Source organism: Coregonus lavaretus (genome assembly GCF_964263955.1).
Source record: "Coregonus lavaretus genome assembly, contig: HAP1_SCAFFOLD_1067, whole genome shotgun sequence".
NCBI classification, from domain to species: Eukaryota; Metazoa; Chordata; class Actinopteri; order Salmoniformes; family Salmonidae; genus Coregonus; species Coregonus lavaretus.
Genome location: NW_028165065.1, coordinates 108,375 through 124,503, shown reverse-complemented (window position 1 = coordinate 124,503; position 16,129 = coordinate 108,375). Strand labels below are relative to the sequence as shown.

The window sequence follows — 16,129 nt, the reverse complement described above, 5'->3', positions numbered from 1 at the left end:
CATGAAGACCAAGGAGCTCTCCAAACAGGTCAGGGACAAAGTTGTGGAGAAGTACAGATCAGGGTTGGGTTATAAAAAAATATCTGAAACTTTGAACATCCCACGGAGCACCATTAAATCCATTATTAAAAAATTGAAAGAATATGGCACCACAACAAACCTGCCATGAGAGGGCCGCCCACCAAAACTCACAAACCAGGCAAGGAGGGCATTAATCAGAGAGGCAACAAAGAGACCAAAGATAAACCTGAAGGAGCTGCAAAGCTCCACAGCAGAGATTGGAGTATCTGTCCATAGGACCACTTTAATCTGTACACTCCACAGAGTTGGGCTTTACGGAAGAGTGGCCAGAAGAAAGCCATTGCTTAAAGAAAAAAATAAGCAAACACGTTTGGTGTTCGCCAAAAGGCATGTGGGAGACGCCCCAAACATATGGAAATCACCCAGAGAAAACCATCCCCACAGTGAAGCATGTCGGTGGCAGCATCATGCTGTGGTGATGTTTTTCATTGGCATGGACTGGGAAACTGGTCAGAATTGAAAGAATGATGGATGGCGCTAAATACAGGGAAATTCTTGAGGGAAACCTGTTTCAATCTTCCAGAGATTTGAGACTGGGACGGAGGTTCACCTTCCAGCAGGACAATGACCCTAAGCATACTGCTAAAGAAACACTAGAGTGGTTTAAGGGGAAACATTTAAATGTCTTGGAATGGCCTAGTCAAAGCCCAGACCTCAATCCAATTGAGAATCTTTGGTATGACTTAAAGATTGCTGTACACCAGCGGAACCCATCCAACTTGAAGGAGCTGGAGCAGATTTGCCTTGAAGAATGGGCAAAAATCCCAGTGGCTAGATGTGCCAAGCTTATAGAAACATACCCCAAGAGACTTGCAGCTGTAATTGCTGCAAAAGGTGGCTCTACAAAGTATTGACTTTGGGGGGGTGAATAGTTATGCACGCTCATGTTTGTTTCACAATAAAACATATTTTGCATTTTCAAAGTGGTAGGCATGTTGTGTAAATCAAATGATACAAACCCCCAAAAAATCTATTTTAATTCCAGGTTGTAAGGCAACAAAATAGGAAAAATGCCCTAATATAACACCAGGGTGTATAAACTATAATGCAAAGGGTGGGTCTAATCCTGAATGCTGATTGGTTAAAACCGCATTCCAGCCAATGTCTATTCCACAAGTTACCACCGGCTAAGTCTATGATGTTAAAATGCAACATGCAACACTTTCAACGATTTTACTGAGTTACAGTTCATATAAGGAAATCAGTCAAGTGAAATAAATTAATTAGGCCCTAATCTATGAATTTCACATGACTGGGCAGGTCATGGGTGGGCCCACAAAAGGGCTTTATTACAGATAGAAATATTCCTCTGTTTCATCAGCTATCCGGGTTACTGGTCTCAGACGATCCCGCAGATGAAGAAGCCGGATGTAGAGGTCCTGGGCTGGCGTGGTTACATGTTGTGAGGCCAGTTGGACGTACCGCCAAATTCTCTAAAACGACATTGGAGGTAGCTTATGGTAGAGAAATGAACCTTTAATTCTCTGGCAACAGCTCTGGTGGACATTCCTGCAGTCAGCATGCCAATTGCGAGCTCCCTCAAAACTTAAGACATCTGTGGCATTGGGTTGTGTGACAAAACTGCACATTTTAGAGTGGCCTTCTATTGTCCCCAGCACAAGGTCCACCTGTGTAATGATCATGTTGTTTAATCATCTTCTTGATATGCCACACATGTCAGGGGGATGGATTATCTTGGCAAAGGAGAAATGCTCATTAACAGGGATGTAAACAAATATGTGCACAACATTTGAGAGAAATACCCTTTTTGTCCATATGGAACATTTCTGGAATCTTTCATTTCAGCTCGTGAAACATGGGACCAACACTTTACATGTTGTGTTTATAGTTTTGTTCAGTATGAATAAATTAATAAAAATAAAGTTTTTAATTAAAATATGTAAATCACTATTTGAATATGTTGGTAACCTGTTGTATAAAAGTGATAATACCCTTGAAGCCTGTGTTTGGAGGATATATTGGCACGGTTTGCCATCAACACCCGTGCCAATATATCCTCCAAACACTGGCTTCTCGGGAATTATCACTTAAGTGTAACACTGGTGTTACAGTTGAAAAGTAGCAGGAGGCACTTCCTCTCCATTTAACACTGATCTAAATGAATGAATGAATGAATGAATGAATGAATGAATGAATAAGCCACTGAAGAATGATGACCTAACAGAAGCTGCCCTCTAAGAATGTGTAGACCAGGTTAACAGGTTAAACCGTGTCATGATTACGCAACATAAAATAGTGAGATGGGTCGTTCCACCAAATGAGTGCCGTTTGAGTCCCTTTGATATTTTAAGTCAAGATTGTGCACCAATATTGAATTTTCAAAGCCTGTTATATTAAATGAAGTGCCCTTAATATAGACCACATGGAGAATTCAATCAATCAGATTTTTAATATGAATAAAGACTTGCTAAAGTACCAAAATTCTGTATTTTGACATGTCCCTCAGTGCATCCTCTATGACTTCTAGGAATATTTTAACCCACAAAATGTCTCCAAGTTTTCACTATCATTGTAAACCCTAGTCATTTCTGAAGATGATTATTTATTTCATGTGATTGGTCATTCATTTGTTTCTGTCCCTCATTTCAAGCTCAGCCCTGTTACGTGAACTGAACTGAACTCTCGTTTTAATATGGTGAAACTATTCCTTTTTTTAATTCAAAAGAAATATTGAACATCTAAAAATCATAGTGTAAAAGCAGGTGAGCTGCTTTTTGGCAATTTTCTGGTGAAAACTAAGCGGGGTCGAGCATAACACATCAACCCTGTTACCATAGATACAAATAAATACAACATTTTGAAGCATTCAATTGCCACTTCCTGTTGCACACAACAACTCCCATTCCCCCTGTTACAGTCAACCCTGTTACTTTATTTTGCACGTAATAAGTACTTATTATAGTAATTCTTTTATTTAACCTCTTGAGAAACGTGTTTTTTGAAGTTGAACATGTGCTCATTATGTCATTTTGTGAAATTTTGTGAAAGTTATGCTTCTCAAAAGGCACCGAATTGGTGGAACGACCCATATGAAGTCAAATTACTATTTTCCGACCTTGTTCATAGTGTAGAGAATCCCAGGAGCCACAAGAGACAGTAGGAAAATGCATATTCCCACCGGCAGCTAATTCTTTCTACCATTGCATTGATTAAATACAATTTTAAATATCCGTATTCATGCAACACCTCATCCAAAATGAAAAATCTGAACTGTACACTGAAAAGGATATATACCGAGTTACAGCGGAGGATTGCACTGTCTGCTCCTTCTCTCCATTAATGGTAATGTGATCACTACTATCAGTGGAGTTAGCCTACACCATAGAGAATGATAGAGGCCTCTATAGTGGCTAAAAGGCTGTATTAGCATGGGCAGCACCATTGAGGGCTTCCACCATTGTAATGTAGTCAACTGGGTGGGACTTCAACTTCATTGGCTGATCCCTCCTAGTGACCTTGTTGGAGTCATGTCAAACCGTGTAATCAGGAGGGATCAGCCAATCTTGAAGAAGAAAATGAATTACTTTAAAATGGAGATAGCCTCAAGGGTGCTGTCCATGCTGTCACAGACGCTATAATGGCAGAGATACAAAGATGAGTGCCCTATCTCTATGAGTTACACACACAGCTTTTAATGAACCTCGACGTCAGCTGTTCACTGCTTTGTTTCAAAGTTCTCAAACTTAACGATTGGATTATTCTCAGAGCAGCCTAGGACATTGCCTAATAAAGCAGACTTATAATAGGAATACTTGATATACAGTCTGAAAGATAGCAATCCAAAATCGTCGAAGTTTTCCTTACAAGCCATCATGTTGAATGAAATTACATTTGAACTTACTCTATCGAAATTTTAGACAAAATATCCACAGGAAAGTATTGTTTACCCAACTTTTTAGAGTGCCAGTACTGCAATTAAAATGTATATCACCTGGCACACGCAAAACCATGTAAATACCTGCAGACTTCGGTTACTTTGAAAAAATTACTTTAAATTGTTGTTGTGCCTGTTGTCATAGAGATAGATAGACGACTCATCATGGATATAACCTGTTTTAGCATGGACATTGCCATTGAGCATGGACTTCCATCATTTTAAAGTAGTCAAGGGAGGTGATTCCTATGAGTTGGGAGCAATCAACCAATGAAGAAGAAGAAAATTGACTACATTAAAATGGAGATAGCCTCAATGGGGCTGCCCATGCTGTTACTAATGCTATAAAGCCACAGATACAAAGATGAGTCCTCTATCTAGCTCTATGGTCGGTTGTTCACACTCTTATCTGCCCTCTCATTGGCTAGAATGGTCCCACCTGATCGCGCCTCCTCCTCCATTTTTGTATTTGTATTTCCATTTCCATTGTTAGAGCGGTCACTTGACTATCTTGTCAATAAAATAGACAATCTTTGGTTACATCCATGTGCTGTGTGCATGTACTTACATGTCCATGTGCCTTTGGTCACGAGTAAACTAATCTTGATTCCCACACACAGAAACCCGCATTTTGAAGTCGGGTTAATAACACTTTCCTGTGGATATTTTGTCTCAAACTCAACATTCTGACTTATAAAGGGACTGTTTGTAATTTTTTAAGATAAATGTGCTTGGCGTTGCCTACATAATTTGAAGGCATCACCACGTTTCATGCTTACCTAGGATATAGCCTATAATATATGCCATTTACATACAGTTTTACGCAATGAGTAAATAGAATATGTGTAGAGTGTGTTATGGTAAAATACATTCATACTACGGTACTCAGAGTCAATTCATTTCATTCTTGTTTGAAATAGTTGTTAAATTGATGAGCATCAACTATTCCAACTATCGACAAAGTGGAGTGAGGCAGGGAGAATGGATTACTGCAACCTATGCCTACTAAGAATGTTCTTATTGCCACCTTGTGGTATGTGGCAAAGGTACAAACATTTTGGTTTTATTTTGTTGAAGCACCTTTGGCAGCTAATACAGCCTCGAGTCTTCTTGGGTATGACACTACAAGCTTGGCACACCTGTATTTGGGGAGTTTCTCCCATTCTGTGCTTAGGGTCGTTGTCCTGTTGGAAGGTGAACCTTCGCCCCAGTCTGAGGTCCTGCGCCAGGTCCATTCACAGTTGACTTCGCTCAGTTTAGCTCAATGCTGATTGGCTAAGTTTTCATACTTGTTTTAATCAAGGAAGGCCAAATGCTTGCTAGCTTCCCTTGCCTTCAATGCTACGGGCGGCAACAATGTCATACTCGTTTGGACCAGACAGCATCAGATAGATGGCCTACACGTAGAGAGACAGAGGGGCACTGTTTCGCTCGCTCGGATGCTTTCTCCTGTGAGATACATTCAGCCTCTTGTGAACTGAAGGAAAATTATGAAACTCAGAGAGACTAAATAAAAATTATATATATACAGTGGGGAGAACAAGTATTTGATACACTACCGATTTTGCCGGTTTTCCTACTTACAAAGCATGTAGAGGTCTGTAATTCTTATCATAGGTACACTTCAACTAGAGAGACGGAATCTAAAACAAAAATCCAGAAAATCACATTGTATGGTCCTCTGTAGCTCAGCTGGTAGAGCACGGCGCTTGTAACGCCAAGGTAGTGGGTTCGATCCCCGGGACCACCCATACACAAAAAAAATAATAATTATGCACGCATGACTGTAAGTCGCTTTGGATAAAAGCGTCTGCTAAATGGCATATTATTATTATTATTATTATTATTGTATGATTTTTAAGTAATTAATTTGCATTTTATTGCATGACATAAGTATTTGATACATCAGAAAAGCAGAACTTAACATTTGGTACAGAAACCTTTATTTGCAATTACAGAGATCATACGTTTCCTGTAGGTCTTGACCAGGTTTGCACACACTGCAGCAGGGATTTTGGCCCACTCCTCCACACAGACCTTCTCCAGATCCTTCAGGTTTCGGGGCTGTCACTGGGCAATACGGACCTTCAGCTCCCTCCAAAGATTTTCTATTGGGTTCAGGTCTGGAGACTGGCTAGGCCACTCCAGGACCTTGAGATGCTTCTTACGGAGCCACTCCTTAGTTGCCCTGGCTGTGTGTTTTGGGTCGTTGTCATGCTGGAAGACCCAGCCACGACCCATCTTCAATGCTCTTACTGAGGGAAGGAGGTTGTTGGCCAAGATCTCGCGATACATGGCCCCATCCATCCTCCCCTCAATACGGTGCAGTCGTCCTGTCCCCTTTGCAGAAAAGCATCCCCAAAGAATGATGTTTCCACCTCCATGCTTCACGGTTGGGATGGTGTTCTTGGGGTTGTACTCATCCTTCTTCTTCCTCCAAACACGGCGAGTGGAGTTTAGACCAAAAAGCTCTATTTTTGTCTGATCAGACCACATGACCTTCTCCCATTCCTCCTCTGGATCATCCAGATGGTCATTGGCAAACTTCAGACGGGCCTGGACATGCGCTGGCTTGAGCAGGGGGACCTTGCGTGCGCTGCAGGATTTTAATCCATGACGGCGTAGTGTGTTACTAATGGTTTTCTTTGAGACTGTGGTCCCAGCTCTCTTCAGGTCATTGACCAGGTCCTGCCGTGTAGTTCTGGGCTGATCCCTCACCTTCCTCATGATCATTGATGCCCCACGAGGTGAGATCTTGCATGGAGCCCCAGACTGAGGGTGATTGACCTTCATCTTGAACTTCTTCCATTTTCTAATAATTGCGCCAACAGTTGTTGCCTTCTCACCAAGCTGCTTGCCTATTGTCCTGTAGCCCATCCCAGCCTTGTGCAGGTCTACAATTTTATCCCTGATGTCCTTACACAGCTCTCTGGTCTTGGCCATTGTGGAGAGGTTGGAGTCTGTTTGATTGAGTGTGTGGACAGGTGTCTTTTATACAGATAACGAGTTAAAACAGGTGCAGTTAATACAGGTAATAAGTGGAGAACAGGAGGGCTTCTTAAAGAAAAACATACAGGTCTGTGAGAGCCGGAATTCTTACTGGTTGGTAGGTGATCAAATACTTATGTCATGCAAATTCATTACTTAAAAATCATACAATGTGATTTTCTGGATTTTTGTTTTAGATTCCGTGTCTCACAGTTGAAGTGTACATATGATACAAATTACAGACCTCTACATGCTTTGTAAGTAGGAAAACCTGCAAAATCGGCAGTGTATCAAATACTTGTTCTATATACAGTGGGGGAAAAAAGTATTTAGTCAGCCACCAATTGTGCAAGTTCTCCCACTTAAAAAGATGAGAGAGGCCTGTCATTTTCATCATAGGTACACGTCAACTATGACAGACAAAATGAGGAAAAGAAATCCAGAAAATCACATTGTAGGATTTTTTATGAATTTATTTGCAAATTATGGTGGAAAATAAGTATTTGGTGAATAACAAAAGTTTCTCAATACTTTGTTATATACCCTTTGTTGGCAATGACACAGGTCAAACGTTTTCTGTAAGTCTTCACAAGGTTTTCACACACTGTTGCTGGTATTTTGGCCCATTCCTCCATGCAGATCTCCTCTAGAGCAGTGATGTTTTGGGGCTGTCGCTGGGCAACACGGACTTTCAACTCCCTCCAAAGATTTTCTATGGGGTTGAGATCTGGAGACTGGCTAGGCCACTCCAGGACCTTGAAATGCTTCTTACGAAGTGTGTTTGGGGCGGTGTGTTTGGGATCATTGTCATGCTGAAAGACCCAGCCACATTTCATCTTCAATGCCCTTGCTGATGGAAGGAGGTTTTCACTCAAAATCTCACGATACATGGCCCCATTCATTCTTTCCTTTACACGGATCAGTCGTCCTGGTCCCTTTGCAGAAAAACAGCTCCAAAGCATGATGTTTCCACCCCCATGCTTCACAGTAGGTATGGTGTTCTTTGGATGCAACTCAGCATTCTTTGTCCTCCAAACACGACGAGTTGAGTTTTTACCAAAATATTTTGGTTTCATCTGACCATATGACATTCTCCCAATCCTCTTCTGGATCATCCAAATGCACTCTAGCAAACTTCAGATGGGCCTGGACATGTACTGGCTTAAGCAGGGGGACACGTCTGGCACTGCAGGATTTGTGTCCCTGGCGGCGTTGTGTGTTACTGATGGTAGGCTTTGTTACTTTGGTCCCAGCTCTCTGCAGGTCATTCACTAGGTCCCCCCGTGTCGTTCTGGGATTTTTGCTCACCGTTCTTGTGATCATTTTGACCCCACGGGGTGAGATCTTGCATGGAGCCCCAGATTGAGGGAGATTATCAGTGGTCTTGTATGTCTTCCATTTCCTAATAATTGCTCCCACAGTTGATTTCATCAAACCAAGCTGCTTACCTATTGCAGATTCAGTCTTCCCAGCCTGGTGCAGGTCTACAATTTTGTTTCTGGTGTCCTTTGACAGCTCTTTGGTCTTGGCCATAGTGGAGTTTGGAGAGTGACTGTTTGAGGTTGTGGACAGGTGTCTTTTATACTGATAACAAGTTCAAACAGGTGCCATTAATACAGGTAACGAGTGGATTACAGAGGAGCCTCTTAAAGAAGAAGTTACAGGTCTGTGAGAGCCAGAAATCTTGCTTGTTTGTAGGTGACCAAATACTTATTTTCCACCATAATGTGCAAATAAATTCATAAAAAATCCTACAATGTGATTTTCAGGAATTTCTTTTCTCAATTTGTCTGTCATAGTTGACGTGTACCTATGATGAAAATGGGAGAACTTGCACAATTGGTGGCTGACTAAATACTTGTTTTCCCCACTGTATATTAATGTCAATTATTTGGGGAAGCCTGGCTTCCCTTGGCATCCATGAATACACGCTTCTGCAGAGAGGTAGGCATCTGGATGGTAGACTTGATATACATGTATATTGAGGATAGGATGAAAATGTTTTTGTATGCTTCTAAGTGGAATTTTCAACGCAGTATCAACATATACATAGTTCTGATGATTATGTTGAAATTAGATTGATGTAACAACCTGTTAGTCAGGTTAAGTCAATGTACCCTATAAATACAAAAAATATGTGGACACCCGTTCAAATGATTGGAATTTGCTATTTCAGCCACACCCGTATAAAATCGAGCACACAGCCATGCAATCTCTATAGACAAATATTGGCAGTAGAATGGCCTTACTGAAGATCTCAGTGACTTTCAACGTGGCACCGTCATAGGATGCCACCTTTCCAACAAGTCAGTTCGTCAAAATTCTGCCCTGCTAGACCTGCCCCGGTCAAATGTAAGTGCTGTTATTGAGAAGTGGAAAGCCGCAAAGTGGTAGGCAACACAAGCTCACAGAACAGGACCGCCGAGTGCTGAAGTGCGTAGCGCGTAAAAATTGTCTGTCCTCGGTTGCAACTCACTACCGAGTTCCAAACTGCCTCTGGAAGCAACGTCAGCACAAGAACTGTTCGTCGGGAGCTTCATGAAATGGGTTTCCATGGCCGAGCAGCCGCACACAAGCCTAAGATCACCATGGGTAATGTCAAGCGTCGGCTGGAGTGGTGTAAAGCTCGGCGCCATTGGACTCTGGAGCAGTGGAAACGCATTCTCTGGATTGATGAATCACGCTTCACCATCTGACAGTCCGACGGACAAATCTGGGTTTGGCGGATACCAGGAGAACGCTACCTGCCCAAATGATTAGTGCCATCTGTAAAGTTTGGTGGAGGAGGAAGAATGGTCTGGGCTGTTTTTCATGGTTCAGGTTAGGCCCCTTAGTTCCAGTGAAGGGAAATCTTAACGCTACAGCATACGATGACATTCTAGATGATTCTGTGCTTCCAACTTTGTGGCAACAGTTTGGGGAAGGCCCTTTCCTGTTTCAGCATGACAATGCCCCCGTGCACAAAGCGAGGTCCGTACAGAATTGGTTTGTCGAGATCGGTGTGGAAGACTGGCCTGCACAGAGCCCTGACCTCAACCCAATCGAACACCTTTGGGATGAATTGGAACGCCAACTGCGAGCCAAGCCTAATCGCCCAACATCAGTGCCAGACCTCACTAATGCTCTTTTGGCTGAATGGAAGGAAGACAATGTTCAAACATCTAGTAAAAAGCCTTCCCAGAAGAGTGGAGGCTGTTATAGCAGCAAAGGGGGGACCAACTCCATATTAATGCCAATGATTTTGGAATGAGATGTTCGACGAGCAGGTGTCCACATACTTTTGGTCATATAGTGTATTTAAGTTGAAGTTTTACCCTATTTCCAATTTTTACAATGCCCGTTGAAATGAGATGAAAACAGTACTGGTTGATGACTTTTTTTCAAATCCAATGTATTTTCCACGTTGATTCCACGTCACAATACATTGACAAATGACGTTGAAACAACGTTGATTCAACCAGTATGTGCCCAGTTCATTCTTCTTTCTTCCATATCTCTCCTTCATTCTTCTTTCTCCTTGGAGTTCCACCTCTCTCTCTGTCACCAACTGCCATCATCCCTTTATAGCTTGTCATGAAAGGCTGGTCATGGCTCACATCAACAGCATTATCCCAGAAACCCTAGACCCACTCCAATTTGCATACCGCCCCAACAGATCCACAGATGATGCAATCTCTATTGCACTCCACACTGCCCTTTCCCACCTGGACAAGAGGAACACCTACGTGAGAATGCTATTCATTGACTACAGCTCAGCATTTAACACCATAGTGTCCTCTAAGCTCATCACTAAGCTAAGGATCCTGGGACTAAACACCTCCCTCTGCAACTGGATCCTGGACTTCCTGACGGGCCGCCCCCAGGTGGTAAGGGTAGGTAACAACACATCTGCCACACTGATCCTCAACACGGGGGCCCCTCAGGGGTGCGTGCTCAGTCCCCTCCTGTACTCTCTGTTCACCCATGACTGCATGGCCAGGCACGACTCCAACACCATCATTAAGTTTGCCGACGACACAACAGTGGTAGGCCTGATCACCGACAACGATGAGACAGCCTATAGGGAGGAGGTCAGAGACCTGGCCGTGTGGTGCCAGGACAACAACCTCTCCCTCAACGTGACCAAGACAAAGGAGATGATTGTGGACTACAGGAAAAAAAAGAGGACTGAGCACGCCCCCATTCTCATCGACGGGGCTGTAGTGGAATAGGTTGAGAGCTTCAAGTTCCTTGGTGTCCACATCACCAATGAACTATCATGGTCCAAACACACCAAGACAGTCGTGAAGAGGGCACGACAAAGCCTATTCCCCCTCAGGAGACTGAAAAGATTTGGCATGGGTCCTCAGATCCTCAAAAAATTCTACAGCTGCACCATCGAGAGCATCCTGACTGGTTGCATCACCGCCTGGTATGGCAACTGCTTGGCCTCCGACCGCAAGGCACTACAGAGGGTAGTGCGTACGGCCCAGTACATCACTGGGGCCAAGCTTCCTGCCATCCAGGACCTCTATACCAGGCGGTGTCAGAGGAAGGCCCTCAAAATTGTCAAAGACTCCAGCCACCCTAGTCATAGACTGTTCTCTCTGCTAACGCACGGCAAGCGGTACCGGAGTGCCAAGTCTAGATCCAAAAGACTTCTCAACAGCTTTTACCCCCAAGCCATAAGACTCCTGAACAGCTAATCATGGCTACCCGGACTATTTGCACTGCCCCCCCACCCCATCCTTTTTACGCTGCTGCTACTCTGTTAATTATTTATGCATAGTCACTTTAACTCTACCCACATGTACATATTACCTCAACTACCTCAACTAGCCGGTGCCCCCGCACATTGACTCTGCAACGGTACCCCCCTGTATATATAGCCTCCCTACTGTTATTTTATTTGACTTCTGCTCTTTTTTTTCTCAACACTTTTTTCGTTGTTGTTTTATTTTTACTTTTTTTGTTAAAAATAAATGCACTGTTGGTTAAGGGCTGTAAGTAAGCATTTCACTGTAATGTCTGCACCTGTTGTATTCGGCGCATGTGACCAATAAAATTTGATTTGATTTGATTTGACGTGGCCCTCCTCTCCACTTCCTCATCACAATCTTATAGTGAGTTGACTTGGATGCTGCCTGTAATTGTCAAGGTTGACGAAAAAACGAATATGAGGTTTCTATTTAATCCTTTCTTCCTTTTCTCATCCTTTTAAACTTCATCCCTCTCTTCCAACACCTCTCTCTACCATCATTTCATCTCTCTCTCCTCCACCTCTTCAATTCTCTCTCCTGGGAGTTCCTTCCATTCCACAACGGCCACCCCTCCTCCGCCACTCTGGAGAGGATCCATCCCTTCTCGGCAGTTCAGTTCGCCATCCACATCATTATCGCGAATAGAGAAGTCAGCATGGTCCATTCTGATGGCCTTAACAGTATACTGTGGTTCCTTCCAGGATTACAGATTTGCTTCTCATACAGAGACCATTCTAGACATTCCGTCATCGACAGATGATGGTCCACCCACGCAGACAGTGTGGTGAAGAAGGCGCAACAGAGCCTCTTCAGCCTCAGGAGGCTGAAGAAATGTGGCTTATCACCTAAAACCCTCACAAACTTTTACAGATGCACAATTGAGAGCATCCTGTCGGGCTGTATCACCGCCTGGTACGGCAACCGCACCGCCCACAACCGCAGGGCTCTCCAGAGGGTGGTGCGGTCTCCCGAACGCATTACTGAGGGCAAACTACCCGCCCTCCAAGACACATACAGCACTCGATGTCACAGGAAGGCCAAAAAGATCATCAAGGACATCAACCACCCGAGCCACTGCCTGTTCACCCCATTATCATCCAGAAGGTGAGGTCAGTACAGGTGCATCAAAGCTGGGACCGAGAAAATAAAAAACAGCTTCTATCTCAAGGCCATCAGACTGTTAAATAGCCATTATTAGAGGCTGCTGCTGCCTATTGAAATCACTGGCCACTTTAAGAAATGGAACACTAGTCACTTTAATAATGTTTACATATCTTGCACTACTCATCTCATATGTACAGTTGAAGTCGGAAGTTTACATACACCTTAGCCAAATACATTTAAACTCAGTTTTTCACAATTCCTGACATTTAATCCTAGTAAAAATTCCCTGTCTTAAGTCAGTTAGGATCACCACTTTATTTTAAGAATGTGAAATGTCAGAATAATAGTAGAGAGAATTATTTATTTCAGCTTTTGTTTCTTTCATCACATTCCCAGTGGGTCAGAAGTTTACATACACTCAATTAGTATTTGGTAGCATTGTCTTTCAATTGTTTAACTTGGGTCAAAAGTTTTGGGTAGCCTTCCACAAGCTTCCCACAATAAGTTGGGTGAATTTTGGCCCATTCCTCCTGACAGAGCTGGTGTAACTGACTTAGGTTTGTAGGCCTCCTTGCTCGCACACACTTTTTCAGTTCTGCCCACAGATTTTCTATAGGATTGAGGTCAGGGCTTTGTGATGGCCACTCCAATACCTTGACTTTGTTGTCCTTAAGCCATTTTGCCACAACTTTGGAAGTATGCTTGGGGTCATTGTCCATTTGGAAGACCCATTTGTGAACAAGCTTTAACTTTCTGACTGATGTCTTGAGATGTTGCTTCAATATATCCAAATCATTTTCCTTCCTCATGATGCCATCTGTTTTGCCTCCTGCAGCAAAGCACCCCCACAGCTCGATGCTGCCACCCCCGTGCTTCACGGTTGGGATGGTGTTCTTTGGCTTGCAAACTCCCTTTTTCCTCCAAACATAACGATGGTCATTATGGCCAAACAGTTCTATTTTTGTTTCATCAGACCAAAGGACATTTCTCCAAAAAGTATGATCTTTGTCCCCATGTGCAGTTGCAAACCGTAGATTGGCTTTTTTATGGCAGTTTTGGAGCAGTGGCTTCTTCCTTGCTGAGCGGCCTTTCAGGTTATGTCGATATAGGACTCGTTTTACTGTGGATATAGATACTTTTGTACCTGTTTCATTCAGCATCTTCACAAGGTCCTTTGCTGTTGTTCTGGGATTGATTTGCACTTTTCGCACCAAAGTACGTTCATCTCTAGGAGACAGAACGCGTCTCCTTCCTGAGCGGTATGATGGCTGCGTGGTCCCATGGTGTTTATACTTGCGTACTATTGTTTGTACATATGAACGTGGTACCTTCAGGCGTTTGGAAATTGCTCCCAAGGATGAACAATTTATTTTTGAGGTCTTGGCTGATTTCTTTTGATTTTCCCATTATGTCAAGCAAGGAGGCACTGAGTTTGAAGGTAGGCCTTGAAATACATCCACAGGTACACCTCCAATTGACTCAAATGATGTCAATTAGCCTATCAGAAGCTTCTAAAGCCATGACATCATTTTCTGGAATTTGCCAAGCTGTTTAAAGGCACCGTCAACTTAGTGTATGTAATCGTCTGACCCACTGGAATTGTGATACAGTGAATTGTAAATTAAATAATCTGTCTGTAAACAATTGTTGGAAAAATTACTTGTGTCATGCACAAAGTAGATGTCCTAACCGACTTGCCAAAACTATAGTTTGTTAACAAGAAATTTGTGGAGTGGTTGAAAAACAAGTTTTAATGACTCCAACCTAAGTGTATGTAAACTTCAGACTTCAACTGTATATACTGCATTCTATTCTATAATATTATTCTGTATCTTAGTCCATGCCGCTCTGTCATTGCTTGTCCATATATGTATATATTCTTAAATCCCATTCCTTACTTTTTTGTGTGTATTGGGTATATGTTGTGAAATTGTTAGATATTACTGCACTGTCGGAGCTAGAAGCACAAGCATTTCGCTACACCCGCTATAACATCTGCTAAACACGTGTATGTGATGATGTGATGACAGCTTGCACACTCTTGGCATTCTCTAAACCAGCCTCATGAGGAATGCTTTTCCAACAGTCTTTAAGGAGTTCCCACATATGCTGAGCACTTGTTGGCTGCTTTTCCTTCACTCTGCGGTCCAACTCATCCCAAACCATCTCAATTGGTTTGAGGTAGGGTGATTGTGGAGGCCAGGTCATCTGATGCAGCACTCCATCACTCTCCTTCTTGGTCAAATAGCCCTTACACAGCCTGGAGGTGTGTTTTGGGTCATTGTCCTGTTGAAAAACAAATGATAGTCCCTCTAAGCGCAAACCAGATGGGATGGCGTATCGCTGCAGAATGCTGTGGTAGCCATGCTGGGTAAGTGTGCCTTGAATTCTAAATAAATCACTGACAGTGTCACCAGCAAAGCACCCCCACACCATCACATCTCCTCCTCCATGCTTCACAATGGGAACCACACATGCGGAGATCATCCGTTCACCTACTCTGCGTCTCACAAAGAGACAGCGGTTGGAACCAATAATCTCCAATTTGGACTCATCAGACCAAAGGACAGATTTCCACCAGTCTAATGTCCATTGTTTGTGTTTCTTGGCCCAAGCAAGTCTCTTCTTATTATTGGCGACTTTTAGTAGTAGTTTATTTGCAGCAATTCGACCATGAAGGCCTGATTCACGCAGTCTCCTCTAAACAGTTGATGTTGAGATGTGTCTGTTACTTGAACTCTGAGAAGCATTTATTTGGGATGCAATCTGTGGTGCAGATAATTGTCGATTTCTGAGGCTGGTAACCATTCCTGTGGCGGTCCTCATGAGAGCCAGTTTCATCATAGCGCTTGATGGTTTTTGCGACTGCACTTGAAGAAACTTTCAAATTTCTTGAAATGTTCCAGACTGACTGACCTTCATGTCTTAAAGTAATGATGGACTGTCGTTTCTCTTTGCTTATTTGAGCTGTTCTTGCCATAATATGGACTTGGTCTTTTACCAAATAGGGCAATCTTCTGTATACCACCCCTACCTTGTCACAATACAACTGATTGGCTCAAACACATTAAGAAGGAAATAAATTCCACAAATTAACTTTTAAGAAGGCACACCTGTTAATTGAAATGCATTCCAGGTAATTACCTCATGAAGCTGGTTGAGAGAATGCCGAGAGTGTGCAAAGCTGTCATCAAGGCAAAGGGTGGCTACTTTGATGAATCTCAAATATAAAACATATTTTGATTTCTTTAACATGTTTTTGGTTACTACATGATTCCATGTGTTATTTCATATTTTTGATGTCTTCACTATTATTCTACAA

General features: G+C 42.8%; 1 pseudogene across 1 annotated transcript in view; it reads right to left on the bottom strand.

Moving 5' to 3' along the window:
- Positions 1 to 16,129, bottom strand: part of LOC311116321 (transmembrane 6 superfamily member 2-like) — a 28,210-nt pseudogene that overhangs the window by 11,865 nt on the left and 216 nt on the right. The gene's annotated exons all lie outside the window — the stretch shown is intronic.